Below are 21,851 nucleotides of genomic sequence, written 5' to 3' on the forward strand. Positions count from 1 at the left end.
TTTATTAACAATATCATTATTACTATATCTATATTAGACATGTAATATACATTTAATAACAATATCACTATTACTATATCTACATTAGATATAATGTAATAAAATGATCCCTTCCCACCGATCAATGTACATATAATGGCAGTATCGTTATTACTATATCTGCACTAGATCTCCTGCAATATACTGATTCCTTCCCACAGATCAATGTACATTGAATAACAATATCATTATTACTATATCTACATTAGATATAATGTAATATGATTATCCCTTCCCACCGATCAATGTACATATAATAACAGTTTCGTTATTACTATATCTACATTAGATATAATGTAATATAGTGATACCTTCCCACAGATCAATGTACATGTAATAACAGTATCGTTACTACTATATCTACATTAGATATGTAATATACATTTATTAACTATATCATTATTACTATATCTACATTAGATATAATGTAATATAATGATCCCTTCCCACCGATCAATGTACATATAATGGCAGTTTCGTTATTACTATATCTATATTAGATATGTAATATACATTTAATAACAATATCATTATTACTATATATACATTAGATATAATGTAATATAATGATCCCTTCCCACAGATCAATGTACATTGAATAACAATATCATTATTACTATATCTACATTAGATATAATGTAATATGATTATCCCTTCCCACCGATCAATGTACATATAATGGCAGTTTCGTTATTACTATATCTACATTAGATATGTAATATACATTTAATAACAATATCATTATTACTATATCTACATCAGATGTAATTTAATATACTGATTTAATCCCACCGATCAATGTACATATAATGGCAGTATCGTTATTACTATATCTGCATTAGATCTCCTGCAATATACTGATTCCTTCCCACAGATCAATGTACATTGAATAACAGTATCGATATTACTATATCTACATTAGATATGTAATATACATTAGTAGTTGTTCTATGCGGATTCTAAATAACTGGCGTCAGCATTTTTTATAATTTGACACCACACCGTCAGCAGAAATATGATACCCCCCACCCCGACAACATCCACCCCTCTCCCCACCCTATGACCTTGAACTGAAATTTGACACCACCGTCAGCAGAAATATGATACCCCCCTCTCCCTCCCCCGCCCCATAACCACCGCCCTCAGCAGAAATAACCACCCTGTGACAACCCCCGCCCTATAACCACCCCCTCAGCAGAAATACCCACCCTATGACAACCCCCGCCCTATAACCACCCCCTCAGCAGAAATACCCACCCCATAACCACCCCCTCAGCAGAAATACCCAACCTATGACAACCCCCGCCCTTTAACCACCCCCTCAGTTGAAATACCCACCCTATGACAACCCCCGCCCCATAGGTATCCCCACAGGAGAAATATCCCCCCCCCCCCGACCTTGAACTGAAAGTTGACACCATCAGCAAAAATATAATACCCCCCCATGACCTTGAACTATTTTTGTCTTATCGGAAGACGACACAAGGCCCCAGCCACTTTTCTACGTCTTGAAAATGGGATTTTTTGTTGGCGCAGCAAATCTGACGCTGCAATTCGCGACTATAGAAGGTAGAGGTTTTGGTCATGACCTTGAACGAATTTTTCTACGTCTTGGAAATGCGGTTTTTTGTTGACGCTGCAGAGTGAACAGCAATTAAACACTTTCGTCAATGACAGCCCCACTTTAATAAAATGGGAGAAAATTTTGCAATGTGTGTCATATGTAGTTTGACAATTAGAAGTGCATGGCTACTTAACGTGTTTGTGGAAAAGAGAAATGGAGGCCATGTTACTGCAAGAACTCGAACGCATCACCGAATTATTGGCGCAGCGGGCGATAAACATCAATACTGAAGATGAGCGTTGTGATTGCTTGATGCAATGTGACCAGTGCATCGAATTGATAGACGAACGATTACAAATGGGAGACGATTTATCAGTCGAAGGATGGCGAGATATAGAAGCATACAAAGAAAGAATCGACGCCTTGCGTAGGATATTGTATCGTGACAATGATCATCCTAGTGGTCAAAAGGCAATATTACTAAACGAACTTGCTTGTATAGAACAACTTTTGACACAACGTATTGCAGTCATAAGTAGTAACGACGACCGAAACGCATGTCTGGTGCAATGCAATCAATGCATTGATTTAATGATAGAGCGATTGCAACTCGAAAAGGACTTATCAACTGGTTTGAAAAATAGTTTAACAGCCAGGATAGCGAGATTTAAATCGTTAAGAGCAGAGTTACACGGATCTGTAAAAATAGGCGAAGGTCAAAGGAGAACAGATGCTGAACCACGTGCATCATCATCTCTTATCTGGGAGAATGTAGAATCAGCTTTCCATAACCGGATAACTACAGGAATTATAATCAACACCGAGCATATTGAACCACGAAACTTTTTGGAAGATGCTAGAAAAATAGTATTCCAACGTCTAGCGGAAGTTTTCCTAAATCATTCATGCATAAAAGTGAATACGGTGTTGTATGGGGAGTTTACCGCTAATAATAAAACTGATGTGAAAAGTTTCAGTGTAAGAAATAAACAATTATTTTCTACATCAAACTTGAACGATTGGTATGACAAATACGTTGTGAACTCAACTTTAACACTGATGGAAGAATTTCAGGAACGGGACAGTGGTTGGGCAATATCGAAAATTCTGCATTTGATGTTAAATATCAATAAATGCAATCCGATGCATGCTGGTTGTTACACAGACATACCAAAAACAATCAAGGACAAAAGAGCGGTAGTAAATGTGACAGTTGACGATGATACGTGTTTTGTCAGATCGATAGTTGCAGCATTATATCCCGTCCATGTGAATGCAAATCGACCATCATCGTATCCCAACTATGACACCGTTTTAAATTTGGAGGGCATCGCATTTCCAATAACCCTTAATCAAATACCAAAATTTGAGCGCCAAAACGATGTTTCGATAAACGTTTATTTTTGGGACTTGAATGTGAAAAGGTGTGCTCCGCTCCAACTCACCACCAACAAAAGATTTCGTCACGTTAACCTGCTGATGCTTGAAACGCCCAACCGTAATGTGCGTCACTTTGCATGAATTAAAAATCTTTCCCGGCTTGTTTCAAACCAGCTGAGTGCACATAAGAGTAAAACTTATATTTGTGACAGGTTTGTATCATACCATTACGATCTATTTTAGTGTATGCGTTTGTTCTTTTTGTACTAATGCAGTTACTTTGTTTATATGCAGATGCCTTCACTAGTTTTATGCGGAAGAAAAGTTATTGAAACATACGAAGGACTGCATGAAGATGAACGATTGCGCAATCATTCTACCATCGAGTGAAGATAAAATAATAAAGTTTGATAATTTTTGTCACCGAGAACGTCATCCATTCATCGTGTACGCCGATTTCGAATGCATGCTTAAGAAGGTTAACAGCAATCAAGGACACTGCAATGCATACCAGCAACACGAAGCATACAGTGTGGGATATTTTTTCACTGTTCATACAACGCATCGGTGTGCGAGTATCGCGCGTATCGGGGTCCTGACTGTGCTGAATGGTTCGTGAATGAACTTGAGAGCCTTGTAAGAAAAATTGCACCATTATTTAATACGAATGTGCCCATGACAAATTTGACGGGTGATGAAAGAGAAAATTATATGAATGCAACGCATTGTTATATTTGCGAAAAACCGTTCGACATCGACGAAACAAAAGTTCGAGATCATTGCCATTTCACTGGTCGTTACCGAGGACCTGCTCACCAGGGGTGTAATTTAAATTATAAAAATAAACGTTTTATACCAATAGTGTTTCATAACTTATCGGGATACTTTATCGGGAAAGAATTGGTAACGATTATCGAAGACTCGACATCAGTCTTGCCAATTACAAAAGAAAAATATATTTCATTTTCAACGAATCTAAAACGTTACAAAATTTCGCTTCGATTTATAGATTCATTCAAATTTTTAAATTCAAGTTTAGATAAATTGAGTTCATATCTAGGGAAAGACGATATGACGATTTTACGGTCACAATTTAATTTTTTGAACGAGATAAGATTCGATTTGCTTACACGAAAAGGCATCTTTCCATACGATTATGTTACCGACTACATGAAACTGAGCGAGACGACATTGCCGACATGTGACAAATTTTATAATCAACTAAACGACTGTGCCGTTTCACAGCAGGATTATGACCACGCGATAAAAGTCTGGCACAGTTTTAATATAAAAACACTTGGCGAATACAGCGATTTATATCTAAAAACAGACGTTTTATTATTGGCCGACATTTTTGAAAATTTTCGTGGCAGCTGTTTGAGAAGTTACAAATTGGATCCTGCATATTACTATACTTTACCCGGTTTTACGTGGGATGCAATGCTGAAGCACACGCGTATCGAATTAGAATTATTGACGGATATCGATATGCTACTTTTCATAGAGCGCGGCATACGTGGTGGTTTAAGTCAATGTTCTAATCGATACGCAAAGGCCAATAATAAATACATGGATTCATACAATTCCGAAGAACCATCGCGATATTTAGTTTATTTCGACGTTAATAATTTGTATGGATGGGCAATGTCGCAGTATCTACCTTACGGCGAGTTTAAGTGGTTAGACGATAATGAAATTAAAACTTTTAACATTCATGCGATATCCGAAAATTCGGACATTGGATATATTTTGGAAGTCGATTTGAAATACCCGCTAGAATTACACGATAAGCATGCAGATTTACCTTTTTGTCCAATACGCGAGAAGCCTCCTAATGCCAAACACGAGAAACTACTCGCTACAGTTCAGGATAAGCAACGTTACATCATCCATTACCGCAATCTTCAACAATGCTTAAATCATGGTTTAAAAGTTTCTGTAATTCATCGCGTTTTAGAATTTAAACAATCTCCATGGCTTCGCGAATACATTCATTTAAACACGCAACTTAGAACTGCGGCTAAAAATGATTTTGAAAAGAATTTATTTAAATTAATGAATAATGCAGTCTTTGGCAAAACTATGGAGAACGTTAGAAATCATGTAGACGTTAAATTAGTTACAAAATGGGATGGTAGATACGGGGCCGAGGCCCTGATATCAAAACCAAATTTTCATAGCAGATCAATATTTTCGGAATATTTGGTCGCAATAGAGATGCGAAAGTTGGAAATTAAATTTACAAAACCCATTTATGTTGGTATGTGTATTCTGGATATATCAAAAACATGTTTGTACGAATTCCATCATGATTATATTTGGCCGAAATTTAAACATCTTTGTAAAATATTATACACAGACACAGACAGTCTTATATACGAACTGGAATGTGATGACATATACGATGTAATGAAACGCGATATACATCGGTTTGACACGAGCGACTATACCGAGGACAATGTTTACAGTATGCCACGAGTAAATAAAAAAGTACCGGGATTAATGAAGGATGAAAATAATGGGTGTATAATGACTGAGTTTGTCGGACTTCGGTCGAAAATGTATGCTTTGCGCGTAGAGGGCAAACGGGACACGAAAAAAGTGAAGGGTGTCAAAAGTAACGTAGTTAGGAAAACTATTTCCTTCGATGATTATATACGTTGCTTGTATGAACGTTTAGAAGTGCATCGTGAACAGAGATGTATTCGTTCAAAATTGCACAATGTATATTCTATATGTGAAGAAAAGAAGGTGCTTAGTCCTTACGATGATAAACGATTCATAATTCCACAATCCACAAGAACATTGTCTTGGGGGCATTATAAAATAAATAATTATTCCTAAAAACATAATTTATTCTTTGCTCCACGAGTAAAATATTAATTTCCAAGTATCTTTATAAGCCTGTAGGGTTTCGAGTTCATGCAAACCTTGCAACTTCATGAGAGAGAGAAAGAGACTGGAGTTTTTACTTATCTCAGGTCTTAGAGTTTGGAGGGAGATGTTTTCACAGTGCTTTATAAACCCAAGCGTGTTCGTTTTATTCATTATTTTCTGTTCAACGATGACGGTCCCAAGGTTGGAATCCTTAGCATTCTTGGCGATTGTCAAACATTATCGTAAGTAATCTTCAACAATTACCCAAATTTTATTTATTTTTAACTAATTGTTTTCGTCTTAACAGCCATAGTAATGCCAGTCTTCGAAATTGCGCCGGCGGAGGATGACGCGCGACTACCCGCAAAGTGCCGCGAGCGGCAGGAGTGGCGGCGCGAGTATGAAGCGCGGTGGGCGGCTACTTGGACGGAGGTCGATCTGTTCGACCTCCGATATTTGTTCGGAGAAGAAATCGATGTAAGTTGCCTGTCCGATTTTATTTTGATTTATTAGATTTTTACTGCGTATTAATGTATATTTTATCTGTTATAGCCGGACTGGTGGTAGCCGCCTACATTTATATTTTTTTTTGTTTTTACTTATTATATTATATATATTATTTAACGTAAAATATAAATATGTATAACCGTTATTAGTGTAATTTATTCTGTACCACACCCTTCCCCATACTCCATTAACGTCATATGAAAATAAAAAAGTATATAATCGTTATTAATGTAATTTATTTTGCCCAACCCTTCCCAATAATCATACTTCATATCCTTATATTTCTTCTGTGTGTCTGTATGTGACTGAACTCCTCCTAAACGGCTGAACCGATTTTGATGAAATTTTTTTGCGTGTTCAAGTTGACTCGAGAATGGTTTATATTCACAACTCGGTCCACTACATAATGTGTTTCTAATTAATTTTTTATAATTTGTTGTTGATCTTGGAATGTTTTCCATGCGTGGGGAAGGGCGTGGCAAAAAAAATACTTTGATTTCACCTTTACTATATATTTTATTAAAGGAAGTATAGGAAAGGGTGCGACAAAAAATAAATTACATTAATGCCATTATATTAATTAATAATATAATATTAAAAGAGTAGAGATAGTAATAACGATAATGTCATTAAGTGTTTATTACGTATCTAATGTAGATATAGTAATGACGATAATGTTACAATCTGTGCATTGATCTGTGGGAAGTGATCAGTATATTACATTATATCTAATGTAGATATAGTAATAATGATATTGTTATTAAATGTACATTGGTCTGTGGGATTAAATCAGTATATAACATTACATCTGATGTAGATATAGTAATAATGATATTGTTATTCAGTGTACATTGGTCTGTGGGATTAAATCTGTATATTAAATTTCATCTGATGTAGATATAGTAATAATGATATTGTTATTAAATGTACATTGGTCTGTGGGATTAAATCAGTATATTAAATTACATCTGATGTAGATATAGTAATAATGGTATTGTTATTAAATGTACATTGATCTGTGGGATTAAATCAATATATTACATTACATCTGATGTAGATATAGTAATAATGATATTGTTATTAAATGTATATTACATATCTAATGTAGATATAGTAATAACGATACTGCCATTATATGTACATTGATCGGTGGGAAGGGATCATTATATAACATTATATCTAATGTACATATAGTAATAATGATATTGTTATTACATGTATATTACATATCTAATGAAGATATAGTAATAACAATACTGTTATTATATGTACATTGATCTGTGGGAAGGTATCAGTATATTACATTATATCCAATGTAGATATAGTAATAACGAAGCTGTTATCATATGTACATTGATCTGTGGGAAGGGATAAGTATATTATATTATATCTAATGTAGATATAGTAACAATGATATTGTTACCAAAATTACATTGATCTGTGGGAAGGCATCAGTATATTACAATATATCCAATGTAGATATAGTATAAATGATACTGTTATTCAATGTACATTGATCTGTGGGAAGGAATCAGTATATTGCAGTAGATCTAATGTAGATACAATAATAACGACACTGTTATTAAGTGTTTACTACGTATCTAATGTAGATAGAGTAATGACGATAATGATACAATCTGTGCATTGATCGGTGGGAAGTGATCAGTATATTACATTATATCTAATGAAGATATAGTAGTAATGATATTGTTATTAAATGTACATTGGTCTGTGGGAATAAGTCAGTATACTACATTACATCTGATGTGGATGTACACATAGTAATAATGATGTTCTTATTAAGTGTATATTACATATCTAACGTAGATATAGTAATAACGATACTGCCATTATATGTACATTGATCGGTGGAAAGGGATCATTATATTACATTGTATCAAATGTAGATATAGTAATAATGATATTGTTATTAAATGTACATTGGTCTGTGGGATTAAATCAGTATATTAAATTTCATCCGATGTAGATATAATAATAATGAAATTGTTATAAAATGTATATTACATATGTAATGTAGATATAGTAATAACGGTACTGTTATTATATGTACATTTACCTGTGGGAACTGATCAGTATATTACATTATATCCAATGTAGATATAGTATAAATGATACTGGTATTCAATGTACATTGATCGGTGGGTAGGAATCAGTATATTGCAGTAGATCTAATGTAGATATAGTAATAACGTTACTGTTATTAAGTGTTTATTACATATCTAATGTAGATATAGTAATGACGATAATGTTACAATCTGTGCATCGATCTGTGGGAAGTGATCAGTATATTACATTATATCTAAAGAAGATAGAGTAATAATGATATTGTTATTAAATGTAGATTGGTCTGTGGGATTAAATCAGTACATTACATTACATCTGATGTAGATATAGTAATAATGATACTGTTACTCAATGTACATTGGTCTGTGGGATTAAATCAACATATTAAATTGCATCTGATGTAGATATAGTAATAATGGTATTGTTATTAAATGTAGATTGGTCTGTGAGATTAAATCAGTCGATTAAATTTCATCTGATGCAGATATAGTAATAATGATATTGTTATTAAATGTATATTACATATCTAATGTAGATATAGTAATAACGATACTGTTATTGTATGTACATTGATCTGTGGGAAGGTATCAGTATATTACATTGTATCTAATGTAGATATAGTAATAACGAAACTGTTATTATATGTGTTGTTTGGCACGTGTTTGGCTATAGGTTTTTAATTAATACTCTTTGTATATGGTCTAGTTGAATATATATATATATTTGTATTTAAAAAAACGTATATAAAATGAAAGGAATAAAATAACTATACTTAACTTAAAACTATTATAATATGAAAAATAAATCAGTCTTTTTTAACGCTTGCTTTCTCCGCTTTTTACACATGTGCGTCTAGGACCATGTTCTATCTATAAACTTCTCTTTTCTATAATAGTACCAACTCTGTACGGAATTACTAGGGCTACCAACACCCCCCTTTCATTTCGTACAAGTTTTACAAATAAAATAATATTGCTTCAACATAGCTAACACAGTTATATAACGCATTATCTTAATTTATCATTTTACTTTCAAAATAGTTAAACTTTACACGCTCTAGTGGCTTTGTAAGTATGTCCGCAATGTTTTCATCTGTCGGACAATACTCTATATTTATAGTCTTATTTTTTATTAATTCGTGAACAAAACGATACTTCACGTCTATATGCTTAGAACGTCTATTGGTAACGCCATTCTTCATCAAGCAAATTGTACTTTGGTTATCCACTAAGATTGTTGTTCGTGGACTCTCGTTGGTCAGTTCTTTAATCAATTCTTTGAAAAAAAGCAGTTCCTTGCAGCATTCCGACGCGGCGATGTACTCAGCTTCTGTACTTGATGTGGCTACTGTCTGTTGTCTTCTCGAGCACCAGCCAACCGGACCTTCGTTAAAATATATGATAAATCCTGTGGTGCTTCTCCTCGTGTTTTCATCTCCTGCGAAGTCGGAATCACAGTAGGCTACCAGTTCATTTCTCCCTCCTCGCTGATACTTTAACCCTTTGTCTCGATGTCCATTTAGATATCTAAACACACGCTTTATCCCTGCAACTAAATTATTGGATGGTTTATCAACATATCTACTTGCATTGTTTACCGCAAAACTAATATCAGGTCGTGTTTTGTTGCTCAGGTACAAGAGACTTCCCACGGCCTCTCGACAAGGATACGAGACTTCGATATTTTTGTGCTGTTCTTCTTGTTTTACTGCTGGGGTTGCCACTGGTTTTGAATCCATCATACCAAATTTATTTAGGAGTTTATCAGCATATTCTATTTGTTTAATCTTCAATTCTTCTCCTGTTTGTCTTAGTTCCATCCCAAGAAATGTCATCGGCTCCTTATTTACCACCATTTGGAATTCCTGTTTCAGGTCTTCAATTAAAGCTTCAATTTCGTTCTTATCGTTACCGATTACCAGTCCGTCGTCTACATAGATAGCTACAATCAGGCTGCTATCTTTTCTTTTAAAAATACATTGTTCTGTTTTTAATTCTTCTAGTCCTTTTGACTTTAGGAACGACGAAAACCTCTGATTCCACTTCAGTGGTGCTTGTTTCAAGCCATATAACGCTCTGTTAAGCTTACATATTTTACCCTTATAACTATACCCTTCAGGAGGATACATGTATATATCTTCTTCTATCTTACCGTACAGGAACGCTGTTTTTATGTCTAGTGCATAATATAAGTATCCTTCTTTGGCTATTAAGGCGAAAAGAACACGCAAAGCATTTGTGCTCACTACAGGACTAAACGTTTCTTCGTAGTTTAATTGAGATCGCTGTTCGCACCCTCTAATTACGAGTCGGGCTCTGTATCTTCCGTCATCTTTTATTTTGAACACCCATCTACTCGTAAGTGGTTTCACTTCTTTTGTTATCTTCTCGTCTATTAGTGTCCAGGTATTATTCATTTGCAATGAATTCTTTTCTTCCTTTATTGCTTCCATCCATTCGTTTTTATCTGTGCCAGAAACGGCTTCAGCAAATGTCAGAGCTACGAAATCTTTATACTTTTGCGGAGGTCTTCTGTTGCGCACAGGTCTTATCGGTTCTTCCTCTTCAGTTTGTTTTGGATCATTCATTGCCTCTTCACAGATCTGATCATCCTGAACCTGGGATTCCTGCTTATTCCCTTCGACTACTTCTTCACCATTTAGTCCTTCAGATTCTCTTGTATCTTCTTCTTCTTCTGTTTCGGTATTTATTTCTATCCAGTCCTCTTTACATTCCGCTGGATTGTTAACTTTAATCGAATCATTTGTATTTTCATTAAATTTTACGTCCCGTGCGATTATTACTTTTTCATTGCTACTGTCCCACAGTCTATATCCATTAGGGGCATATCCTATTAATTTGTATTCTTTGGATCTCTCATCCAGTTTTTTTAGTGGTTGTAACACCTTTGCATATGCATTGCATCCAAATACTTTAATATTTGATAATTCTGGTTTCTTATTCTTCCACAACTCTACTGGAGTTTTATCAATTGCTTTACTTGGGGATCTATTGTGTAAGTATGCAGCTGTATACACTGCTTCTCCCCACATCGTCTTACCAAGCCCAGAATCGAATATGAGTGACCTGGCCTTTTCCATTATCGTTCTGTTTATTCTCTCGGCTTTTCCATTCAGCTGTGGTGTATAGGGTGTTGTTGTGTCTAATTCTATTCCCCTTTTTCTACTCCACACTTTAATTTCAGTATTAACAAATTCTCTTCCGTTATCGCACCTTATTTTTCTTACTTTCATATTCTTCTCTCTTTCCACTCGTTCTACATGTTCTTTAATCACAGCTGGGACTTCGCTTTTACTTTCAACTAGGTACACCATCAGATAATTTGAAAAATCATCTAAGAACGTTAAAAAGTATTTCTTTTCATCCCATGTCTCGGGATCAATGGGCCCACACAAATCAGTATGTATTATTTCCAGTGGCCTATTTGCTCTAGTCCGTTCACCACCAAAACTTAATCTAGTCTGTTTTGATTTGACGCACACTTCACACAAATCTTTAATTGCATTAATATCTTTATTTGTTATATTTATCCCGTTTGATATTTGTGTAAGTCTTTTCATACCTTCGTGGTGCATGTGTCCCATCCTTCTATGCCAAAGCACTGCATCGTTCTGTTTCCCTTCAGCTAGAAACACTTCCTCTGATTCTTCTGGCTGAAGTTTTACTGCATACAGACCGTTCTCTGTCTTGTCTCCCGCTAGCATTGTTCTGTTCCCTTTTTTTATTAGGACTTTATCCCTTTGAAAGACTACCTCACCACCATTTTTCGTAATTTCGTTAACAGACAGTAGATTAGTGTGCAAGTCTGGTATATACATTACCTCTTTCAAATAGCACTCTTTAAATGTCAGTGAGCCTTTTCCTTCTGCTTTCATTGATTCGTTGGCCTTTGCTACCCCAATATCAAGTTTCTTCTCAATCATGCTCACCATTCTGTCGTTGTTGTTAGTCATGTGTGCTGTAGATCCGGAATCCACAATCCAATCTTTACAATTACCTATTGAACAAGCTAGAAAACTAACTTTATTGTCAGTAGTTTTCTTAATGTTTTTATCTTTATTACGAAAGTAACAGTCTTTGTCACTGTGATTCGTTTTTTTGCAGATTGAGCACGACACCTTGTGTAATCTATTAGAATTATTGGTCACATTCTGTTTTACTTTACTCCTGCATGCCTTAGCTAGGTGACCCATTTTGTTGCAGTTGAAGCATTTCACTGAAGCCTTGAATGCTACTGGTGCTTCCTTTTCTCCTTTGTCTCTTTGTTCTTCCAGCAACAGTCTTGCCGTGAGATTTTTTAGAGTCTTTGCTGGTTGAGCTGTCGACTCCCATGCTGTTGTAAAATTTCTGTATTGCTCTGGAAGCGTTGCTAAAATCTTTGAGATTATCATCTCTTCACTTATTTCTTCTTTCAATTCTTTTAATTTGTAAGTTAAGTTTTCCAGATTTCCAATGTATGTCGCGACATCCGACGTTTTATCATAAGTGCAGGCAAAGAATTCTTCCATCAACTTACACTTCTGTTGTTCGTTATCCCTCTCATAAATTGATTTTAGTTTTGTCCACATCTCATGCGCAGTTTTACAATTCAATAAGTGCATAAGTGCTTTCCTTTCCACAGTTTTTACGATTGTCTTTTGTGCAAGCGCATCTTTTTTCTTCCACGCAGCTGTCATAGCTTCTTTCTCAACCTCATTCTCAACTATCTCTGTTAATTCATGGGCATTAAACAGAATATATAATTGGAATTTCCATACCTGATAATTGTCCATGCCGCACAATTTGTCAAGGTGCCCAAGATCATCCGCCGTATCTTTAGCCATTTTTACATATATTATTTTCTTTTTTTTTGTTTTATTACTTTGCCCTACGCAGCTTTAATTTTTATATATTATTATTTTCTTCTCTTTCCCTTTTTTAATGGTTTTTACTTTTCTGCGCAGTATCCTGGGCCCATAACCTGTTGTTTGGCACGTGTTTGGCTATAGGTTTTTAATTAATACTCTTTGTATATGGTCTAGTTGAATATATATATATATTTGTATTTAAAAAAACGTATATAAAATGAAAGGAATAAAATAACTATATTAACTTAAAACTATTATAATATGAAAAATAAATCAGTCTTTTTTAACGCTTGCTTTCTCCGCTTTTTACACATGTACGTCTAGGACCATGTTCTATCTATAAACCCCTCTTTTCTATAATAGTACCAACCCTGTACGGAATTACTAGGGCTACCAACAATATGTACATTGATCTGTGGGAAGGGATCAGTATATTACATTATATGTAATGTAGACATAGCAATAACGAAACTGTTATTATATGTACATTGATCTGTGGGATTAAATCAGTATATTAAATTTCATCTGATGTAGATATAGTAATAATGGTATTGTTATTAAATGTACATTGGTCTGTGGGATTAAATCCGTATATTAAACTTCATCTGGTGTAGATATAGTAATAACGATATTGTTATTAAATGTATATTACATATCTAATGTAGATATAGTAATAACGAAACTGTTATTATATGTAAATTGATCTGTGGGATTAAATCAGTATATTAAATTACATCTGATGTAGATATAGTAATAATGGTATTGTTATTAAATGTACATTGGTCTGTGGGATTAAATCCGTATATTAAATTTCATCTGATCTACATATAGTAATAATGATATTGTTATTAAATGTATATTACATATCTAAGTTAGATATAGTAATAACGAAACTGTAATTGTATGTACATTGATCTGTGGGAATAAATCAGTATACTACATTACATCTGATGTAGATATAGTAATAATGATATTGTTATTCAATGTACATTGTTCTGTGGGAAGGTATCAGTATATTACATTATATCTAATGTAGATATAGTAACAATGATATTGTTACCAAAATTACATTGATCTGTGGGAAGGCATCAGTATATTACAATATATCCAATGTAGATATATTATAAATGATACTGGTATTCAATGTACATTGATCTGTGGGAAGGAATCAGTATATTGCAGTAGATCTAATGTAGATATAGTAATGACGATAATGTTACAATCCTTGCATCGATCTGTGGGAAGTGATCAGTATATTACATTATATCTTCAGAAGATATAGTAATAATGATATTGTTATTAAATGTAGATTGGTCTGTGGGATTAAATCAGTATATTACATTACATCTGATGTAGATATAGTAATAATGATACTGTTATTCAATGTACATTGGTCTGTGGGATTAAATCAGTATATTAAATTTCATCTGATGTAGATATAGTAATAATGATATCGTTATTAAATGTATATTACATATCCAATGTAGATATAGTATAAATGATACTGTGATTCAGTGTACATTGATCTGTGGGAAGGAATCAGTATATTGCAGTAGATCTAATGTAGATATAGTGATAGCAATACTGTTATTAAGTGTTTATTACATATCTAATGTAGGTATAGCAATAATGATATTGTTATTAAATGTACATTGGTCTGCGGTATTAAGTCAGTATATTAAATTTCATCTGATGTAGATATAGTAATAATGATATTGTTATTAAATGTATATTACATATCTAATGTAGATATAGTAATAACGATACTGTTATTATATGTACATTGGTCTGTGGGAAGGTATCAGTATATTACATTATATCTAAAGAAGATATAGTAATATCGAAACTGTTATTATATGTACATAGATCTGTGGGATTAAATCAGTATATTAAATTACATCTGATTTAGATATAGTAATAATGGTATTGTTATTAAATGTACATTGGTCTGTGGGACTAAATCAGTATATTACATTACATCTAATGTAGATATAGTAATAATGATACTGTTATTCAATGTACATTGATCTGTGGGAAGGAATCAGTATATTGCAGGAGATCTAATGCAGATATAGTAATAACGATACTGCCATTAAATGTACATTGATCGATGGGAAGGGATCATTATATTACATTATATCTAATGTAGATATAGTAATAATGATACTGTTATTAAATGTACATTGATCTGTGGGATTAAATCAGTATATTAAATTACATCTAACGTAGATATAGTAATAATGATATTGTTATTAAATGTACATTGGCCTGTGGGACTAAATCAGTATATTAAATTTCATCTGATGTAGATATAGTGATAATGATACTGTTATTAAATGTATAGTACATATCTAATGTAGATATAGTAATACCGATACTGTTATTGTATGTACATTGATCTGTGTGAAGGTATCAGTATACTGCTGTAGATCTAATGTAGATACAGTAATAACGATATTGCTGTTAAGTGTTTATTACGTATCTAATGTGGATATAGTAATGACGATATTGTCACAATCTTGCATTGATCTGTGGGAAGTGATCAGTATATTACATTATATCTAATGAAGATATAATAATAATGATATTGTTATTAAATGTACATTGGTCTGTGGGAATAAATCAGTATATTACATTACATCTGATGTAGATATAGTGATAATGATACTGTTATTCAATGTATAGTACATATCTAATGTAGATATAGTAATAACGATACTGTTATTATATGTAAATTGATCTGTGGGAAGGTATCTGTATATTACATTATATCTAATGTAGATATAGTAATAACGATACTGTTATTATATGTACATTGATCTGTGGGAAGGTACCAGTATATTACATTGTATCCAATGTAGATATAGTAATAACGATATTGTTATTAAATGTACATTGGTCTGTGGGAATAAATCAGTATATTACATTACATCTGATGTAGATATATTAATAATGATATTGTTATTAAATGTATATTACATATCTAATGTAGACATAGTAATAACGATACTGTTATTGTATGTACATTGATCTGTGGGAAGGTATCAGAGTATTACATTATATCTATTGTAGATGTAGTAATAACCAAACTGTTATTATATGTATATTGATCTGTGGGTAGGGATCATTATATTACATTATATCTAATGTAGATATAGTAGTACTGATACTGTTATTAAATGTACATTGATCTGTGGGATTAAATCAGTATAATAAATTACATCTGACGTAGATATAGTAATAATGGTATTGTTATTAAATGTACATTGGCCTGTGGGATTAAATCAGTATATTAAATTTCATCTGATGTAGATATAGTGATAATGATACTGTTATTCAATGTATAGTACATATCTAATGTAGATATAGTAATAACGATACTGTTATTGTATGTACATTGATCTGTGGGAAGGTATCAGTATACTGCAGTAGATCTAATGTAGATATAGTAATAACGAAACAGTTATTATATGTACATTGATCTGTGGGATTAAATCAGTATATTAAATTACATCTGATGTAGATATAGTAATAACGATATTGTTATTAAATGTACATTGGTCTGTGGGAATAAATCAGTATATTACATTACATCTGATGTAGATATATTATTAATGATATTGTTATTAAATGTATATTACATTTCAAATGTAGATATAGTAATAACGATACTGCCATTATATGTACATTGATCGTTCGGAAGGGATCATTATATTACATTATATCTAATGTAGATATAGTAATAATGATATTGTTATTAAATGTACATTGGTCTGTGGGATTAAATCAGTATATTAAATTTCATCTGATGTAGGTATAGTAATAATGATATTGTTATTAAATGTATATTACATATCAAATGTAGATATAGTAATAACGATACTGCCATTATATCTACATTGATCGGTGGGAAGGGATCATTATATTACATTATATCTAATGTAGACATAGTAATAATGGTATTGTCATTAAATGTATACTACATATCAAATGTAGACATAGTAATAACGATACTGTTATTGTATGTACATTGATCTGTGGGAAGGTATCACAATATTACATTATATCTATTGTAGATATAGTAATAACCAAACTGTTATTATATGTACATTGGTCTGTGGGAATAAATCAGTATATTACATTACATCTGATGTAGATATATTAATAATGAAATTGTTATTAAATGTACATTGGTCTGTGGGAATAAATCAGTATATTACATTACATCTGATGTAGATATAGTAATAATGATATTGTTATTAAATGTACATTGGTCTGTGGGATTAAATCAGATATTAAATTTCATCTGATGTAGATATAGTAATAATGATATTGTTATAAATGTATATTACATATGTAATGTAGATATAGTAACGACGAAACTGTTATTATGGGTACATTGATCTGTGGGAAGGTATCAGTATATTACATTGTATCCAATGTGATATAGTAATAATGATATTGTTACTAAATGTACATTGGTCTGTGGGAATAAATCAGTATTTTACATTACATCTGATGTAGATATATTAATAATGATATTGTTATTAAATGTATATTACATATCAAATGGAGATATAGTAATAACGATACTGCCATTATATGTACATTGATCTGTGGGAAGGTATCAGTACATTACATTATATCTATTGTGGATATAGTAACAACGATACTGTTATTATATGTATATTGATCTGTGGGAAGGTATCAGTATATTACATTATATCTATTGTAGATATGGTAACTACGAAACTGCCATTATATGTACATTGATCTGTGGGAAGGTATCAGTATATTACATTGTATCTAATGTAGATATAGTAATAATGATACTGTTATTATATGTACATTGATCTGTGGGAAGGTATCAGTATATTACATTGTATCCGATGTAGATATAGTAATAATGATATTGTTATTGAATGTACATTGGTCTGTGGGATTAAATCAGTATATTAAATTTCATCTGATGTAGATATATTAATAATGATATTGTTATTAAATGTACATTGGTCTGTGGGATTAAATCAGTATATTAAATTTCATCTGATGTAGATATAGTAATAATGATATTGTTATTAAATGTATATTACATATCTAATGTAGATATAGCAATAACGATACTGTTAGTATATGTACATTGGTCTGTGGGAATAAATCAGTATATTACATTACATCTGATGTAGATATATTATTAATGATATTGTTATTAAATGTATATTACATATCTAATGTAGATATAGTAATAACGATACTGCCATTATATGTACATTGATCTGTGGGAAGGTATCAGTATATTACATTGTATCCCATGTAGATATAGTAATAATGATATTGTTGTTGAATGTACATTGGTCTGTGGGATTAAATCAGTATATTAAATTTCATCTGATATTGATATATTAATAATGATATTGTTATTAAATGTATATTACATATCAAATGCAGTTATAGTAGTAACGATACTGTTATTATATGTACATTGATCTGTGGGAAGGTATCAGTATGTTACATTGTATCCATTGTAGATATAGTAATAATGATATTGATATTAAATGTACATTGGTCTGTGGGAATAAATCAGTATATTACATTACATCTGATGCAGATATAATAATAATGATATTGTTACTAAATGTACATTGGTCTGTGGGAATAAATCAGTATTTTACATTACATCTGATGCAGATATATTAATAATGATATTGTTATTAAATGTATATTACATATCAAATGGAGATATAGTAATAACGATACTGCCATTATATGTACATTGATCGGTGGGAAGGGATCATTATATTACATTATATCTAATGTAGATACAGTAATAATGATATTGTTATTAAATGTACATTGGTCTGTGGGAATAAATCAGTATATTAAATTTCATCTGATGTAGATATAGTAATAATGATATTGTTATTAAATGTATATTACATATCTAATGTAGATATAGTAATAACGATACTGTTATTGTATGTACATTGATCTGTGGGAAGGTATCAGTATATTACATTATATCTATTGTGGATATAGTAACAACGATACTGTTATTATATGTATATTGATCTGTGGGAAGGTATCAGTATATTACATTATATCTATTGTAGATATGGTAACTACGAAACTGCCATTATATGTACATTGATCGGTGGGAAGGGATCATTATATTACATTATATCTAATGTAGATATAGTAATAACGATACTGTTATTATATGTACATTGATCTGTGGGAAGGTATCAGTATATAACATTGTATCTAATGTAGATATAGTAATAACGATACTGTTATTATATGTACATTGATCAGTGGGAAGGTATCAGTACATTACATTGTATCCCACGTAGATATAGTAATAATGATATTGTTATTGAATGTACATTGGTCTGTGGGATTAAACCAGTATATTAAATTTCATCTGATGTAGATATATTAATAATGATATTGTTATTAAATGTACATTGGTCTGTGGGATTAAATCTGTATATTAAATTTCATCTGATGTGGATATAGTAATAATGATATTGTTATTAAATGTATATTACATATCTAATGTAGATATAGTAATAACGATACTGTTATTGTATGTAAATTGATCTGTGGGAAGATATCAGTATATTACATTATATCTAATGTAGATATAATAATAACGATACTGTTATTATATGTACATTGATCTGTGGGAAGGTATGAGTATATAACATTGTATCTAATGTAGATATAGTAATAACGATACTGTTATTATATGTACATTGATCAGTGGGAAGGTATCAGTACATTACATTGTATCCCACGTAGATATAGTAATAATGATATTGTTATTGAATGTACATTGGTCTGTGGGATTAAACCAGTATATTAAATTTCATCTGATGTAGATATATTAATAATGATATTGTTATTAAATGTACATTGGTCTGTGGGATTAAATCTGTATATTAAATTTCATCTGATGTGGATATAGTAATAATGATATTGTTATTAAATGTATATTACATATCTAATGTAGATATAGTAATAACGATACTGTTAGTATATGTACATTGGTCTGTGGGAATAAATCAGTATATTACATTACATCTGATGTAGATATATTATTAATGATATTGTTATTAAATGTATATTACATATCTAATGTGGATATAGTAATAACGATACTGTTATTATATGTAAATTGATCTGTGGGAAGATATCAGTATATTACATTATATCTAATGTAGATATAGTGATAACGATACTGTTATTACATGTACATTGATCTGTGGGAAGGTATCAGTAGATTACATTGTATCCAATGTAGATATAGTAATAATGATATTGTTATTAAATGTACATTGGTCTGTGGGAATAAATCAGTATATTCCATTACATCTGATGTAGATATATTAATAATGATATTGTTATTAAATGTATATTACATATCAAATGGAGATATAGTAATCACGATACTGCCATTATATGTACATTGATCGGTGGGAAGGGATCATTATATTACATTATATCTAATGTAGATATAGTAATAATGGTATTGTTGTTAAATGTACATTGGTCTGTGGGATTAAATCAGTATATTAAATTTCATCTGATGTAGATATAGTAATAAATGTATATTACATATCTAATGTAGATATAGTAATAACGATACTGTTATTATATGTACATTGATCTGTGGGAAGGTATCAGTATATTACATTGTATCCCATGTAGATATAGTAATAATGATATTGTTATCGAATGTACATTGGTCTGTGGGATTAAATCAGTATATTAAATTTCATCTGATGTAGATATATTAATAATGATATTGTTATTAAATGTACATTGGTCTGTGGGCCTAAATCAGTATATTAAATTTCATCTGATGTAGATATAGTAATAATGATATTGTTATTAAATGTATATTACATATCTAATGTAGATATAGTAATAACGATATTGTTATTGTATGTACATTGATCTGTGGGAAGGTATCAGTATATTACATTATATCTATTGTGGATATAGTAATGACGAAACTGTTATTCAATGTACATTGATCTGTGGGAAGGAATCAGTATATTGCAGCAGATCTAATGCAGATATAGTAATAACGATACTGCCATTATATGTACATTGATCGGTGGGAAGGGATCATTATATTACATTATATCTATTGTAGATATAGTAATAACGAAACTGCTATTATATGTACATTGTTCTGTGGGAAGGTATCAGTATATTACATTGTATCCAATGTAGATATAGCAATAATGGTATTGTTATTAAATGTACATTGGTCTGTGGGATTAAATCAGTATATTAAATTTCATCTGATGTAGATATAGTAATAATGATATTGTTATTAAATGTATATTACATATCTAATGTAGATATAGTAATAACGATACTGTTATTGTATGTACATTGATCTGTGGGAAGGTATCAGTATATTACATTATATCTATTGAGGATATAGTAATGACGAAACTGTTATTATATGTACATTGATCTGTGGGTAGGGATCAGTATATTACATTATATCTAATGTAG

The sequence above is a fragment of the Osmia bicornis genome, unplaced genomic scaffold, assembly GCF_907164935.1.
Source record: "Osmia bicornis bicornis unplaced genomic scaffold, iOsmBic2.1, whole genome shotgun sequence".
In the NCBI taxonomy this organism is placed as follows: domain Eukaryota; kingdom Metazoa; phylum Arthropoda; class Insecta; order Hymenoptera; family Megachilidae; genus Osmia; species Osmia bicornis.